Source organism: Schistocerca americana, chromosome 7 (assembly GCF_021461395.2).
Source record: "Schistocerca americana isolate TAMUIC-IGC-003095 chromosome 7, iqSchAmer2.1, whole genome shotgun sequence".
In the NCBI taxonomy this organism is placed as follows: domain Eukaryota; kingdom Metazoa; phylum Arthropoda; class Insecta; order Orthoptera; family Acrididae; genus Schistocerca; species Schistocerca americana.
In genome coordinates, this window is record NC_060125.1 from 528,165,647 (window position 1) to 528,182,852 (window position 17,206).

The following is a 17,206-nucleotide window of genomic DNA, read 5'->3' on the forward strand; positions in this document are numbered from 1 at the left end:
TCAGAAACAATGACAAAGCTCATATGCTCAATTTTGTCTTCCTGTTTGTAATATATAACAAAAGGATGAATGGTAATCTGTTGTCTTGTCCAGTGGAAAGTCTGAGCTTCATCCTGTAGAACTATACTATAATTTTCTGAAAAATCACATATGACAACAAATTCAGATTCCATAAGATTTTCTCTTGTGAAGTTAAGGAATGTTCGTTGTTGCTTGGCAATGAAGTCATGCCGAATCAAAGTCGACATCTTACTGCAAAATAAATCTATGAATTCTTGAGAAGTTTTCTGAACAATTTCCAGATTACATCGGTCAACTGACATCCACTGTCGGAACTGAACTTGTTCAATTACGTTTTCATGGTAAGAGTCTTTTAAAATTTTATGTATGACAGTTTCTCCTGGACAGTATTCACAGTTTCCCATGTTGCAATCAACTGATGGTGGGTTGCAAAGCATTTTTGCAATGCACTGTTTATAATTGTTTAAGCTGCTGTTTGTTACTGTATTTAGTTTGGCATTTTCTATCATTAATTTGGTGTATTTTTCAATTTGGTTACATCTTTCCTACATTCATCATAAATCTTGGCACCACATGGTATTTGAGGAAATAATTTGGGCATCCATGTTGTGACATTTCTCAGTTATTTTCTGTCTCCAATAAAATGATTTGACCTCTTCAATGGATTACAACACTGCACTCTTACAGCACTGCCCTTTTTACTTGGTTCCATATTTATACAAAAACCACTTATAAACTGTCCTTCAATGTATAGATTTACTTGAAAATGAACTATTAAACATAATAGATACAGACTGGTCAACACAGAGGTAACAATTGATTTGCACTAAAACCACAGTGCACAATAATGCTGTAGGCACACAAAGCCTTAGAAGGTAACAATGCAGACTACATCATCTCAACAATGGCTTCAGTCTCTGAATTATTGTACAGACATCAAGCCCTATGTATATGGTCCTCTACTGACATCTTACCTTAAAGGTCAGTTTGGTCAAACTAGGGCCGTTAGTGAAAAACAAGAGTCTGGAATAATTTTTTTTTTTAACAATGAACCCATCATCATCCCACATTTATATTTTGCCATGTGATTTACAACAGTATGAAGTAGTTACGGAAATATTTTGAAAATTTTCAATTATGTTCTTTTTGTAAAAAAATTGAATCAAAATATTAATTACCATTTTGAAAAAGGTTATTAATTAGAAGCTACGTTTTATTTATATCCGTGGAAAGAGCATGCAAAATGCTGCAAAATGACACCTTTCCCAGTTCTCTAGCTCAATTAAGGCAGCTCCTAGGGCAATTTAAAAAAAGTCCATTCACACATTTTTGGTCAGTTTTTGAAAAGTTTACATGACCATATTTCAGGAATGGTTTGAAGTAAAAAATTGAAATTTGGTATTTTTCCTAGTTTCAGGACCCACTATAAGTATACCAACTTTCAACAAAACCTAAGAGGGTGAGGTAAAATTTTTATTTAAAGTGTGTTTGATTTGACATGGAATGACTCGTCGACAAAGCTCGCTCCGCGCATGCGTAAAAGGTATCAGCGCATCTACCGCCGTGAGCTGGCGCACAAACAACCCCCTTATTGTTGCGAAACAGTCGATCAGAGAAGCTGCATTCTCCGGCACTAAACTGTGTACGCGTTCTCACTTAGGAACCGCAAAGGCTGCTTGGGAATACAACCTGAAGTAAAAGTAAACGTTTTTCACAAGAAAAAAAATAGTGATGAATTTGATTTTCACATTTTTATTCAATAATTTTACTCATTATTTTACACAATTTGGTGAAGGGTGGCCGCGGACCCCCTAGAAAGAGCCGGCGGACCCCTAAGGGGTCCGCGGACCACACGTCGGGAAGCCCTGGTCTAAAGCATTAAGGGCTTTCAAGTATCTGGTAATCAATATCTTGTTCTTTGGTTAGAAATTCTAGTGCTCTAACACCCTGTAGTTCTGCTATGTAGATATTGATGAAAGTCAATTTAAGTTGTTGGTGCTAAGACAAGCTTCGATATCAGTGTAGTGTGAGATGTGGAGGAATTCAAGAGAGCAGGAAGCATAACTTTGTTCCCACATTGTGGAGGGACATAAGAATTGACGTATCATCTGTCTGCTCTACAGTGAGGTCACATTAGACATGCATGCATGCAGATAATCAGCAACTATTGTATAAATTACACGGAAAAGTTTCTAAGTTATGTGATTCAATCATATCCTAGAGTTGTTCATACAAACAGACTCATTACACTGTTTATACTTCAGTTGACACACACACACACACACACACACACACACACACACACACACACGCACACAGCACCAGATCACTGTGCTACTTTAGTACTACAGTTGTTACATCACTAGAGTTGATAGCAGTTGTGAACATCAGACAGTTGACGCGAAGCATACACTCATGTACTGAAACGAGATGAGTATTGAAGCTCAACTTACATTGTGCCACTTTTCAGTGCTGCCAAACTTTGAATCTACCAGTTATAGTAAGTGTCCAACAGGTATAATTTTGTATTCCTTACAACTAATTATTGTCATATTTGACCATAAGGGATTTTGGAGGGGAAAAAAAACCTTGATGGCTCTAGGGCACAGTGTGGATGTGGGGGGGGGGGGGGGGGGGGGGGGGAGCGGGGGGGGGGGGGTGGACACCCTCCCTCCGCTGCCCTCCCCCCTCCCATATCTAAGCCCCTGATGCAATTAATTTACCCTTGTCTTGATTCCTATGAGAGCAATGTTATAGGGATTATCATTTAAAGCCAGTTCTTGATCCTTTGTAAGTAGGCTTTCTTGGGATGTCTGTCATCAACCATCTGCCACTACAGTTCCTTCTGCATCTCTGACACTGTCCAATGTACCAGACAAACTTGTGTCCATTCCTGCTGCATTTCTCTGTTTACATTCAATATTTGTTAAGGTACCATACACTTGAGCAGTACAGTAGTCTTGGCTGGTCCACATGAGTGATTTATAAGCAGTCTCCTTTGTAGACTGACAGCATTTTGCCTATATTGCACCAATAAACCAAAGTCTACCAGCATGCTTTACCAGTGAATGAGACTACGTGCTTGTTCCATTTCATATTCTTACAAAGTGTTAAACACAGGTGTGGGGTTGACCGATTCTAGCTGCCACTTATTGATACTATAGCCTTAGGATACAAAGTTTTTTGTTTTGTGATGAGCGCAATTTTACATTTCTGAATTTTGAAAGCAAGTTGCCGATCTTTACAGGTGCAATGGCTAGCACACTGGACTCGCATTCAAGAGGATGATGATTCAAACACGCATCTGGCCATCCTGATTTAGGTTTCCCATGATTTCCCTAAATCGCTACAGGCAAATGCTGTGATGTTTCCTTTGAAAGGGCCTGGCTGACTTCCTCCCCCATCCTTCCCTATTCCAATGGGACTGATGACCTCGCTGTTTGGTCCCCACACATGATCAACCAACCAACCAAACTTTGTACCACTATGAAATCTTATAAAGATGTGACTGAATGTTTGTGAGGATTCTTTTAGATATTAATTCATTATAGGTAACTACATCATCTGCAAAAATTCTGAGGTTATTATTAATATTATCCACAAGGCCTTAACACACAACGTGAAACAACTAGGATCGCAACACAGTTTCCTGGGACACACCCAAAATTACTTTTACATCTGCCAATCTCCATGAAAATAACAGTATTATGAAAAGGAAAGTTGCTTCTCATCATATAACGGAGCTGCTGAGTCGCAGATAGGCAGAACAAAAAGACTCTCACACTTAAAGCTTTCAGCCATTAAAACCTTTGTCAACAATAGAACACACACACACAAACACACACACACACACACACACACACACACGCACACACACACAAAAATGCAACTCGCACACATGACTGCAGTCTCGGGCAACTGAAACCACACTGCAGACAGCAAATGCATGATGGGAGTGGTGACTGGGTGGGGGTAAGGAGGAGGCTGGGTTGGGGAGGGGGAAGGATAGTATGTTGGGGTGGTGGACAGTGAAGTGCTGTAGGTTAGACAGAGTGCAGGAGTGAGGTGTAGGAGTGGCAGAGTAAGTACAGAGTAAGTAGTGGAAAAGCAGAGAAATAAAAATACTGGGTGTGGTGGAAGATTGACAACTGTGTAGTGCTGGAATGGGAACAGGAAAGGGGCTGGATGGGTGAGAACAGTGACTAACAAAGTTTAAAGCCAGGAGGGTTACGGGAAAGTAGGATGTATTGGAGGAAAGGTTCCCACCTGTGCAGTTCAGAAAAGCCGGTGTTGGTGGGAGGATCCATATGGCACAGGCTGTGAAGTAGTCATTGGAATGGCGGATATCATGTTTGGCAGCAGATTCAGCAATGGGGTGGTTCACTCGTTTCTTGCCCACAGTTCCACCCTGGATTTTCCATTTTTTGATTCTCTATCAAAAATAACTAGCTACATCCTCCCTACCAAAAATCCTCAAGTCAGTCACAAAGTTCATTGATACCCCATACAATTATACTTATGATAATAAGCATTGATGTTGTAGTGAGTCAAATGATTTTCAGAAATAAAGGAATACTGCATCTACCTGACTGCCTTTATCCAAAGCTTTCAGTACATCATGTGAGAAAAGTGTGAGTTGGGTTTCACATGATTGTTATTTAAAAAATCTGTGCTGGCTGGCGTGGAGGAGGTCATTCTGTTTAAGATATTTCATTATTTATGAACTTACAGCATGATGGAGCAGCTTGGGTCAGCAACTTCTGTTAATCAGTAGATCAAAAAACCAGTCCGAGTTGCAGATTTTTGCTTTTTGTTCATTCAATGACTAGTTTCAGGCTGAGACCCATCTCCAGAGCATCATAACACAGTCGAAAATGGCATTTCTGAAGATGTCAAAAATGTGCAATGAACCTTTACAGTGCATAGAGATAACTAGTGTCTTCTGTTTGAGGTATCTATATTAGATGACATTTAAAATGGACTAGCTCAGCCACATATTTAGTATAGAATATAACATTGATAACTTCCATACAGAAGTTTATTGACATGGAACTGGTAGTATTACATGTCACACATGTAATTTTAAGTTTCTCATATCTCGACTGTATAAAATGTAATTTTTCCTTTGTCAGAAACAAGGGATAATATTAGATATTTTCTAAGTTGAAGGGAAGTGCAACCACCCATGATGATGATGTGATTAGCTGGTTTGGACCACAAATTTACAAAAAATATGATGTAAAATTAGAGAAAAAACTAATGCTTACCTGGTCTTGACTAAAAAAAATTTAATTTAAAAAGTCTGATTTTAATTAAAAAAGAAATCGAATCTATTAAGTAAGAGTGCTGGCAAAATTATGAGCAGCTGACAGCTTGGTTAGAACTGAATGATATAAACGTAGCGAATCACAGGTTGTACAGGAATGATAGCTCTCACAAAAGTGAGAAGCTCAACTCAGAAGTAAGTGTAGATGGCACAAGAGTAGACATTTGACAGAAGCAAATAAACTTGAGTTGTGTCGTGTACCAGTTATTTAATGTAGTGTTCCAAGAATCATTGGTACAATTAACTGTAATGAAGTAGAATGAGTCATTTTACAATCCCACTTCACACCCATATCTAAATACGGCTGCATGCTGACCACTTCCAATTTCATTTTTTTCCTTTTGAATTACTTCTTGAAATTGCCAGATATTGGAAAGAATTTGAGATAGTAGAAAATAAATTAAAATGTAATAAAACTATATTGAGTAGAATGGTAAACTTGAATAGATATTTTTCTGGGAACAGTAACTCGCAACACACTACTGCAAATCTGAACAATTGATTACAGACTCTTTCTGTTGCATCCAGTGCAAGCCATGCATATGGACCTTTTACTTACATTCTGCCACACTGTAAACAAGTTCAGAGTCACGCAAAGTTTGAGTGAAAATTCTCTGCATAGGAAAAGATGCAACTGCTTCTACAACCTACCAGAATACCAGAGATGGAGCAGCTATCAGACAAGTGTGATGCGATTAAAAAGTGAAGGGGGTTGATATTGGTACTCCTACATTATGGTAATCTCCAGAAGTGCTTTATATTGAGACCTATGTGCTGCCCGAGAGCTTGCTTAGACAATGACACAGGTGATATTGCAAAAGATGTGGGACATAATATATATGCTGTGGCTAATAATATTTGTTAGTAGCTGGTAACATCAATAATTGGCTTTTGCAGCAGATTATCATTTTACTAAATCAAAATGCATTGCATACTGTGTCGAACATGAAAAGCTTCTAAAATTTTATTTACCTTAGAGCCCATGAAGTTGACCAATTTAAATTCTTTGGACTGATGATGGATTGAGAGATTCCTTAGAGTTATAAATATGTAGGAAAGTTCTGGTAGAATGCAAATAATTTAGGAGTCCTTACTAGGTCCAACTTTACTGGGTGTTGACCTCGTCCTCTCTCATGGCTCCATCCAGAGCTCTGTCCATATTAAACCCACTAACTACCAATGGTACCTGCATTTTGGTAGCTGTCCTCACTTCCACAGCAAAAAGTTGCCATAGATGCTAGCCACCCATGGGTGGTCTATCTGCAGTGACAAGAACTTCCTTGCTCAATACACTGGAGGTCTCACAAGGGCCTTCACAACCATGGCCAAGAACAAAGTTGACAAACCAATGGGACAACATGTGGCTGAGCACAACATACTCATTTTCAGAGGAGGCTTCACAACCAGAGCCATCTGGATGCTTTCCTCTAGTACCATCTTTTCTGAATTATGCAGATAGGAGTTATACTTCCAACACATCCTTTGCTCCAATGACCCTTCTGGTGTCAATCTCCATTAACCTACTGTGCCCACAACCTCCATCCAAAGTTTCCACTTCCTCTGTCCTGTTGTCCCCTCCAAATCCATGTCTCCGTGTCACCTTCATCGTGCAATGCACCCCATCACTTGCCTAGCCCTTGTACCTGCCACACTTCCTTCCCTCATTTCTGGCCAGTGAACGTGCTGCCTCCTTCCAGACCACTAGCATTCCCTCCAAACTGCTCTTCCTGCCTCCCCCTTCCTCTACCCACCCAACCCAACACAACCCGAATCCTACACCACCCTAGTCCAATTTTTATTCCAGCTTGACAAAGGATTTTTTCGTAAAGCTAGTTTTCTTTCTCTTTTTGTTGTGCCTGTTGATGAATAAATCCTTCTATTGTTTGGTGAGAGGTCTCCTTTATTCCTAAATCTCTTGGAAGTATGATATTTAAGGTGGTGTACAGAAACTGTATGCTTCTATCTGCACTACAAGAATAGTGTCCACTGTCTCTGGCACTGAAACATGATGTATGGATTACTTTACTTACTTTCACTCTATTATCTTTTATGGTGTTATGTTTTGGGATACCTTGGTGCACTCACAAGGAATATTCTTAGTGTAGAAATGGGCAGTCAGACTGAAGTTTCATGAAGTTGATGTAGGCTGTTGTTCAGGTATTTCAGAATTCTAACTCCGCTAACCATATATGTGCATTCCATCATGCAATTAACTGCCGACAGTATTGACTTATTCAGTAGAAACTGCAATATTCAGTGTCTGTGAAGACTACACAAAAAAAGAACTGGATTTGTATTACACTTTCTTTAGCAGTGTACAGAAAGGCGTGTAATATTAAGCAGATTTCAGTTACTGTAGGTTTCCAGTGGAACTGAGAAGTAAACTTTAGGTATTGAAGTTGAGAACTTTTATCTGTAATGTATTATTTATTCTTATACTCCTCACAGTTTTTTGATTTATTAATGTTTTAATAATTTCCTAATTAGAATTTAATGTACTGGGGCCATAATAAAATAGCTTCGGCTTGTATTGTCCCATGGAACCTGATAAATAAATGAATAAATCATAAACACAAATTGTGGCTTCTGATTGATGGTTGGATTTGAAAGATGGGAGCCACGTATCTAATACGAGGGTGGTTTGAAAAGTTCTCAGAATTGAATAGAAAAAAGGTACTTACATCACTGAAACTTTTTTTAAATTTTTTAATGTAGTCTCCTTGTAGATCATTACCCTTGGTCCAGCAATGTGCCAGTGCCTTGATCCCATCTCGAAAATGAATTTCCTCCAGGCTTACAAAATAGTTGTCAGCTTTGGCTATCAATTCTTCGTTTGAAGTGAATCTTCATCCACCAAGTAAAATTTTCAGTTTTGAGAAGAGATGGAAGTCTGATGGAGCCATATCAGGTGAATAAGGGGGGGGGAGGGGGGGAGGGGGGAGGGGGGGAGGGGGAGGGGGTGACAACAATTCAAATCATACCTCAGTTCGTGTAATTTTGCCATGGTGACGGCACGTGTACGGGTGCGCATTGCCTTGATGGAAGATGACTTTCTTCATTGCTAAACGTGGCCCTTTTTTTTGCGTAACTTGTGTTGCAGTTTACTCAGGAGGTTAGCGTAGTATTCTCCAGTAATTGTTTGCCCCATGGTGAGATAATTCACAAATGGAATCCCCTTTGCATCCCAGAACACTGATGCCCTGACCTTTCCCATTGAAGGAATTGTGTTTGCTTTCTTTGGTGGTGGAGAATCAGCATGTTTCCAATGCTTTGACTGTTTCTTTGTCTCTAGGGTATTTTATAGTAGTTTCATCCGTGGTCACAAACCAGTACAAAAAATCTTGTTTGTTTCTCCTAAAATGGGCCAAACATTGTTCTAATATGTCCATTCTCATCCATTTTTGATCCAGCGTTAGTAGTCACGGCACCCATCTTGCAGATAATTTTTTTCATTTCTAGTTCTTCAGTTAAAATGTGATATATCCTTTCAGGTGATATCTGGCAAGCATGAGCAATTTTACACAATTTCAGTTGGCGATCCTCCGTGACTATTTTGTGCACTTTTGCAATGATTTCTGGAGTAGTGACACATCCTGGCTGACCACTGTGCAGATCAGCATCTAAGCTCTCCTGACCAAATTTAATTCATTTGTCCACTTGGCAACAGTTTGAATATGGAGGAGCAGAGTCCCCCAGTGTATTCTGGAAATCAACATGTCTACATCTACATCTACATTGATACTCCGCAAGCCACCCAACGGTGTGTGGCGGAGGGCACTTTACGTGCCACTGTCATTACCTCCCTTTCCTGTTCCAGTCGCGTATGGTTCGCGGGAAGAACGACTGTCTGAAAGCCTCCGTGCGCGCTCTAATCTCTCTAATTTTACATTCGTGATCTCCTCGGGAGGTATAAGTAGGGGGAACCAATATATTCGATACCTCATCCAGAAACCCACCCTCTCGAAACCTGGCGAGCAAGCTACACCGCGATGCAGAGCGCCTCTCTTGCAGAGTCTGCCACTTGAGTTTATTAAACATCTCCGTAACGCTATCACGGTTACCAAATAACCCTGTGACGAAACGCGCCGCTCTTCTTTGGATCTTCTCTATCTCCTCCGTCAGACCGATCTGGTATGGATCCCACACTGATGAGCAATACTCAAGTATAGGTCGAACGAGTGTTTTGTAAGCCACCTCCTTTGTTGATGGACTACATTTTCTAAGCACTCTCCCAATGAATCTCAACCTGGTACCCGCCTTACCAACAATTAATTTTATATGATCATTCCACTTCAAATCGTTCCGCACGCATACTCCCAGATATTTTACAGAAGTAACTGCTACCAGTGTTTGTTCCGCTATCATATAATCATACAATAAAGGCTCCTTCTTTCTATGTATTCGCAATACATTACATTTGTCTATCTTAAGGGTCAGTTGCCACTCCCTGCACAAAGTGCCTATCCGCTGCAGATCTTCCTGCATTTCGCTACAATTTTCTAATGCTGCAACTTCTCTGTATACTGCAGCATCATCCGCGAAAAGCCGCATGGAACTTCCGACACTATCTACTAAGTCATTTATATATATTGTGAAAAGCAATGGTCCTATAACACTCCCCTGTGGCACGCCAGAGGTTACTTTAACGTCTGTAGACGTCTCTCCATTGATAACAACATGCTATGTTCTGTTTGCTAAAAACTCTTCAATCCAGCCACACAGCTGGTCTGATATTCCGTAGGCTCTTACTTTGTTTATCAGGCGACAGTGCGGAACTGTATCGAACGCCTTGCGTAAGTCAAGAAAAATAGCATCTACCTGGGAGCCTGTATCTAATATTTTCTGGGTCTCATGAACAAATAAGGCGGGTTGGGTCTCACATGATCGCTGTTTCCGGAATCCATGTTGATTCCTACGTAGTAGATTCTGGGTTTCCAGAAATGACATGATACGCGAGCAAAAAACATGTTCTAAAATTCTGCAAGAGATCGAAGTAAGAGATATAGGTCTATAGTTTTGCGCATCTGCTCGACGACCCTTCTTGAAGACTGGGACTATCTGTGCTCTTTTCCAATCATTTGGAACCCTCCGTTCCTCTAGAGACTTGCGGTACACGGCTGTTAGAAGGGGGGCAAGTTCTTTCACGTACTCTGTGTAGAATCGAATTGGTATCCCGTCAGGTCCAGTGGACTTTCCTCTATTGAGTGATTCCAGTTGCTTTTCTATTCCTTGGACACTTATTTCGATGTCAGCCATTTTTTCGTTTGTGCGAGGATTTAGAGAAGGAACTGCAGTGCGGTCTTCCTCTGTGAAACAGCTTTGGAAAAAGGTGTTTAGTATTTCAGCTTTACGCGTGTCATCCTCTGTTTCAATGCCATCATCATCCCGTAGTGTCTGGATATGCTGTTTCGAGCCACTTACTGATTTAACCTAAGACCAGAACTTCCTAGGATTTTCTGTCAAGTCGGTACATAGAATTTCACTTTCGAATTCAATGAACGCTTCACGCATAGCCCTCCTTACGCTAATTTTGACATCGTTTAGCTTCTGTTTGTCTGAGAGGTTTTGGCTGCATTTAAACTTGGAGTGGAGCTCTCTTTGCTTTCGCAGTAGTTTCCTAACTTTGTTGTTGTACCACGGTGGGTTTTTCCCATCCCTCACAGTTTTACTCGGCACGTACCTGTCTAAAACGCATTTTACGACTGCCTTGAACTTTTTCCATAAACACTCAACATTGTCAGTGTCGGAACAGAAATTTTCGTTTTGATCTGTTAGGTAGTCTGAAATCTGCCTTCTATTACTCTTGCTAAACATGAATGTCCTTTGCTTTCATACCCTTCTGCATGAAGTACTTAATCACTGCTTGAATCTCAGTTTTTTGCATCTTTGCAAATCACTACACTGGAGCAACAACAGAGCGATGCCACCGCCACAGCTCTCTTCCAAGAGCATTGACATGACACGTGTTTGCAGGTAACAGTCCAATGAATATCATGTGAACAACTTGTGCTAGTGCTGATCTCTCGTGGTGGTTCCGAGAATTTTTCAAACCACCCTTGTACCTTCTAAGACCTCATTTTACTTTATTACTGTACTGACCTTCAGAAGACACTTTCCACTATGTTATGATATGAAGAATTTGTGTCCATTCTTCCAGCCAGGTTTATGTGTCAGTTGTTTGACACACACCCAACCCAAATATGTTCGACGAAATTCATACTAGGTATTTGAGCTGGCCAGTCCAGCTAATTCACTTCATTTTCTTCAAGCTGTGATGTGGTATATTACCATACTGATACAGGAAATCATGGGAAGCATGTTCATTCTGCTATGGGAAATAACTAATGGTATGTGCTCCAGCAGAGAAAAACAATTCCAGACCATGACACCAATGACTGAATTTCATGCCACTGTAACAAAATGGGCATCCACTAGGGTTGTGCATGTCCATTTGAATAACACATTGCTACTATGCTCATGACTTCACACCATCTGTCACTGTGTCACAGATAAATGTTTTTGCACCTTCATAAGCAACTGCATGCACCGACTCTCATGATTAATGCCTTCTGAGCAAAACAATCAACCATGTAAATACAGTGAATTCTATGATCTCTGAAGATGATCATATTAATGATTTCTGCACGGGAGCCGTAAAGCAAGTCCTCTGTAACAGTTAAGCAGCATACCTGAAATTGCTCTTAAACAACATGTTTCATAGCCAGTGGCCATTATCAGTTCATTATGCATCTCTGTGTGTTGATTGATATTTCCATTTCGTGACAGCATTACTGACAGTGGAACTGCCAAGTTATGTGACATAGTGGTGCAGTGTAGCAGTTCTCACAAAAAAGCCACTGTTGGAACAAGTAGAGATCAAATCTCTAACTGGATAGCCAAAATTAACTTTTCCACTGTTTCCCTAAATTGATTAAGTTGAATACTGGGGTAGTTCCTATTAAAAGGTGTGGTTAATTTCCTTGATTCCAGAGAATACTATCAGCTGTTTGTATACTGTAAGAGTTAAAACCTGTTCAATATTAATATTGATGTCGGCTGGAATTTATATCCCTGGGTTCAAGTATTTTGCCAATAACTTACAGAAAGAGTGATCAGTGAGTACTCTTTTACTTTGCATTCACTTCAAATGTATAATCTGACAGCAGACTTATTGCATTCTGTGGGTTATAGAAAACTTCCTTCTGTATCATTTACCTGATGAACCTTGTAAGCTATTTCTCAAATATTTTCTGGTCGTCTTGATCACACAGGAGGCAGTGAAGCAGTGGGGATGGTGAAGAGAGAATTTTTATAACTTTTATAATCACATTTAGCAGCAATTTAGGAAATGCAAATGATGCAAGGTATGTCAGGTGTTCAGAGACTGTACATATGTATCTTGAGAGAAAAGCTCAGACAACAGTGTGAATGACTGTGTGGCGTAGAGCGCCATAAAAATCGATATTTGTTCTGTGCGTAAGTGTGCTATCTTTGAGGAGAGGGCGTTGGAGAGCATGTTGGACGCTAACGGCAGTTAGCCTCCGGACTTGTATCTGTGTAGATGCTAAGTGTGAATAAATCTGTATATGAGAGAATTCTAGTTGTTTACCTACAACTATACCATATCCCCTCACTGGTGACCCCGTTTTTGTGTAATACATGTCTGAGTTACCGCCTGAAGGTTATTTACGCACCTACCGCGTCGGGTTTCTCCGCGATCGCGAGGGCCTTTGTTCAGCTCCAGACAATGGCCTTTCAGCATTCACTGCCGCCCGGATTCCAGCAACATCTCTCCAGCACTCCTGCCGTCATAGTGACCATGCCACAAGAATCTTCGGAATCCTTCAGCCAGAACATGCAGTGGAATTCATCGAGTGCCGCCAGTTTCTTCCAACCGCCAATGGTCGTGGACTCTGGCTTTGTTAGCCAGGACCTTCCCACGTCTTCTCCACAGAGTGTTGGTCAGAACATTTCTACTCCTGTGTTGAACACACAATTCAATACAGTTCGTGGCGTTGAGCGAGGTTTTGCTACTTTGGAAAATCCAGTAGTAAATTCAGACTCGAATCAGTTCCCGCCACGTGTATATCCTTCCGCACTGGCTAGTCAACAGGTGTTCAATGCTCGCCAAGCAGCATATATCACACCGAGTGTGCATCCTAGTGGACGTCTGTGGGATCCTTGTGTTGCTTCTAATCAGGTCAACAGTTCTGTGCTGGATAGTAATTACTCCGACATCTACAACCAGCCCCACCACTCACGGTCGAGTGAATACTGTGTGCATAACGGACATTCACCGGCGTTTCTGTTGTTAGTTGACACTAAAAAATAATTTTGGGTGATATAATTTAATATTATATGTTCTGATTTCTATTTGTATTGAATATGCTTGCCCTTGAGCTTTCCAAATAAACCTTGGAGAGTCAGTTTCAAGCATTTCATTTACTTTTCAAGATCAGCACTGTTTCATTACTGGGATAATTTATGTAGTCTAGATTCGAATCTGTTTTTAGTTTCTTCCTTCAATAGTTAAAATTATTTTCATAGCATGTTTGCTCTTCATTATTTTCCTCTATTACTGTAAAAAAATTTAGCATATCATGCTCTACTATATTTTTAAATCAGATTAAAACTGCAGTGTGTGTACAACTGTCCTATACTGTTTTGTGTAATCAGGTACATAACTGAACTCCATCTCCAACTCTAAAACACTATTTACAGTAACAACTGGATATCACATACATTTAGAGTAAAATTATCATCTTTTATTACAGTCTTTTAAAACAATTACAGTGTAGTAAAATTATTATCATCCAGAGCCTGTTTCTTCACAAATGACAACACAACAAAGGCTACATTATTTAATTATCCCTTAACAACTGATTTTATAGGCAACACATGTCACTGAAGAGCTTCATTTAAACCAGTATTTTTTTTATATTAATTAATAGATTGCTTTATACATGACTTTTCGGCTGATAAATTAAATACTTTCTCTTTCAAAAAATAGTCTTTTTGAACAGTTTTTAAAGCTTAAGGTAGTAGGCAGCTGCATTCCTACACAACCTACTGTACCGGAAGGACATGAAGGAGGAGTAGGGTTTAACACTGGAAGGATTCATAGAAACATGAGAAGAAACAACAATCACATACTGATGTGAATATACACCTGGTAAAAATAATCTATACATGGCATGTATAAAACCAACTGAGTACAGAATACAATTAAATAAGTCTTAGTTCAGGACAATGTACAGAAATAATTAAAGCTGTTTTTATGCAGAAAACAGTGTAAAGCAATGGATAAAAAGTAAACCACAACTTTGGTTGGAAGCAGTTAATCTCACAGTAAAATACTTGTGAACTGAAACAAATCCCCATTGATCAACAGTATATGAAACAGAGTTGTCAGATACAATGTGTGACTGTAAAACAAGGAACTTAGTTATTTTTTTACAGACTGCAATTCTTCTAGAAGTAACCTGTGAAAAATATCACTTATATTTGAGTTTTGTTTTCATTTGTTGTATTGTTCAAATAATGAAACTTAGTAAATTACTGTTAATGAATAATTGTGTGAAATGTTAGCTCACTTCTCCAAATTTCAGTTGTGTATCTGTATAAGCTTCCTGTGTTAATGAACTAAAACTGTGATGTACAGTATCATATTCTCTGCACACATGTCGATAGGCCTAACTAAATGTTGATCAAGAATCAAGCTAAATCAGTAGTGTTCCATGCTCGAACACTAGAAAATTTCATTAGGAAACTGTTGATGATAAACAGTCTTATTTTCCTACAGTGAAACTGAAATCATTTATCTTTGAACAAATAGTATCGTAGCAAATATTTACAACATCAGAACTAAAACCTCTCATTATACCTACATAACATATGTTCCTCATTTCCTCTGATAGATATTTCCAAATACTTCCATTTCAAAACATTCATATACCAAATTGTAGTACCGTATTGCTTGAACCATAGAATCATTGTTGGGCCAGCAAGAAGTGTGAGAGATGAACAGTGCTGCCTTTGGAGTTATTTCTGCCTGCATTACCTATATGGAGTCACAAGTAAAATAAATGAAGCAATCATATGGCATTATTGCAGGGAGATCCAATGTGGGTTTGTTCAGTCATCTGGTGCAAGGCTTTCTCTTTGACACTTAAGTGTCTTTAACACCTATGAAAATTACATGAAACGACAAACACAACACGAACACCTAGTACCCAAGTGAAGAAAATCTCAGACCCAGCCAGAAATTGAACCCGGGATCCTGCACCCTGGAGGCAGCCACACTAATGAATAGACCCCAGTTGTAGACTAGTCACAGGTAACTGGGAGTTTATTAAAAGGCAAATCTAGGAGCAGTTACAAATGCATCCATACTGCATATTATTGTCATTGAAAAAGGTTTCCTCAGAGAGCTGAATGCAGTGATAATTCTATAATTGTAATTAGCAAGAAACAGTTTTCATATCATTGTAAACAATCATATTACAACAAAATCAATAAAGACACTGCTTACATTGGTTGAAGACTGTGTCTAAGAGACAAAGAAAACTTAGATATGTTGTGGGTGAGGTATTTTTTCTACACATCCCATGTTCATGGATAAAGAAGTCTCTCAGCCTACAGTCAGAAGTGTACCTCTTTGGCCATAAATTGCTGAGTCTGGGCGTGAGTAATATTACATTATTTGCATGAAAAAGAAATGCAGTGATCTAAAGAATACAGCACTGAGACAATGAGCAGACCAATGGATGTGAGTGAAGTTTCAAGGAAAGCTAAAATATAATTTTAACAATCCCAGTAAAGTATAATATAGTAAAAATAATATGATTCTGTGTGCATTTGATTTTATTCTTTGTTTTGCCTATACCCACTGCTTGCTTTCCTAACACACTTTCTAGCTCCCTCTGTTTCGCATATCATGTTCTCATCCCTTTGATTCACATCTGGACAATTTCCCTGTTCTTTCTTTTCCTTCTTGGTATCCATTAAAACAATATCTTTTTAAAAGTTGTCCACATTATTTGTGTTGTTATGATTTGGTTCTGTTACATATAACTCAAGTCCATTATTTTTCTAAGAATAACCATAAACCTGGTTTTTCTTTAATCATTTCCATCATCAACAGTTTTCAGTTCTCACACTGTCTGCATGTGCAGTGTATTGGTGTAAGTATGGAAATCACCAAAAAGGAATGCAGCAAAATATATGAAACGGGAGGTATCTGATTAAATTCTTGCATACTTGTTTCGTTCATTTACACTGTTTTGGATACTGAGATTTTGTGTCCTGAAGCACTAAAAAAGTTGGTGAATGTCTTTGTAGTAAAATAAACAATACTGAAATGAATGTGCAGAATGATACTAAATGTAAGGAAAAAATTACAATTGGAAAGTCATTGTGTCACAAGGCTATTTAACAAATGTAAAATTAAGTTTGTATCACTATTTTGCTACCATTAAAAGTTATAGTTTTCAATAACTTAGATTATACTAAGGTTTCATAACATAACACAGCCTGGTTTGTGAATAATCTTCAATGGTAACATTTAATAAATTAACCTAATGATTAAGCAAATACAGCTATGTACAGACACAGGTACACAAAGCTAAATTTAGCTATTGTAACTACATGGCTATAAAATTTAACATTTTGCATAACAGATGGTCAACATTATGAGGATTCTAATGGTTTATATATATTTTAAATAGGCAGTTTAATATCTACATGTGTCAATAGATAATATGAATTGTTACTTGCATATGGAAATGTACAGAAGTTTTAAAACAGTTTAGAATGTGAGTATCCTTGATGAGTATTGTTTGTAATATCTTTTAGACACCG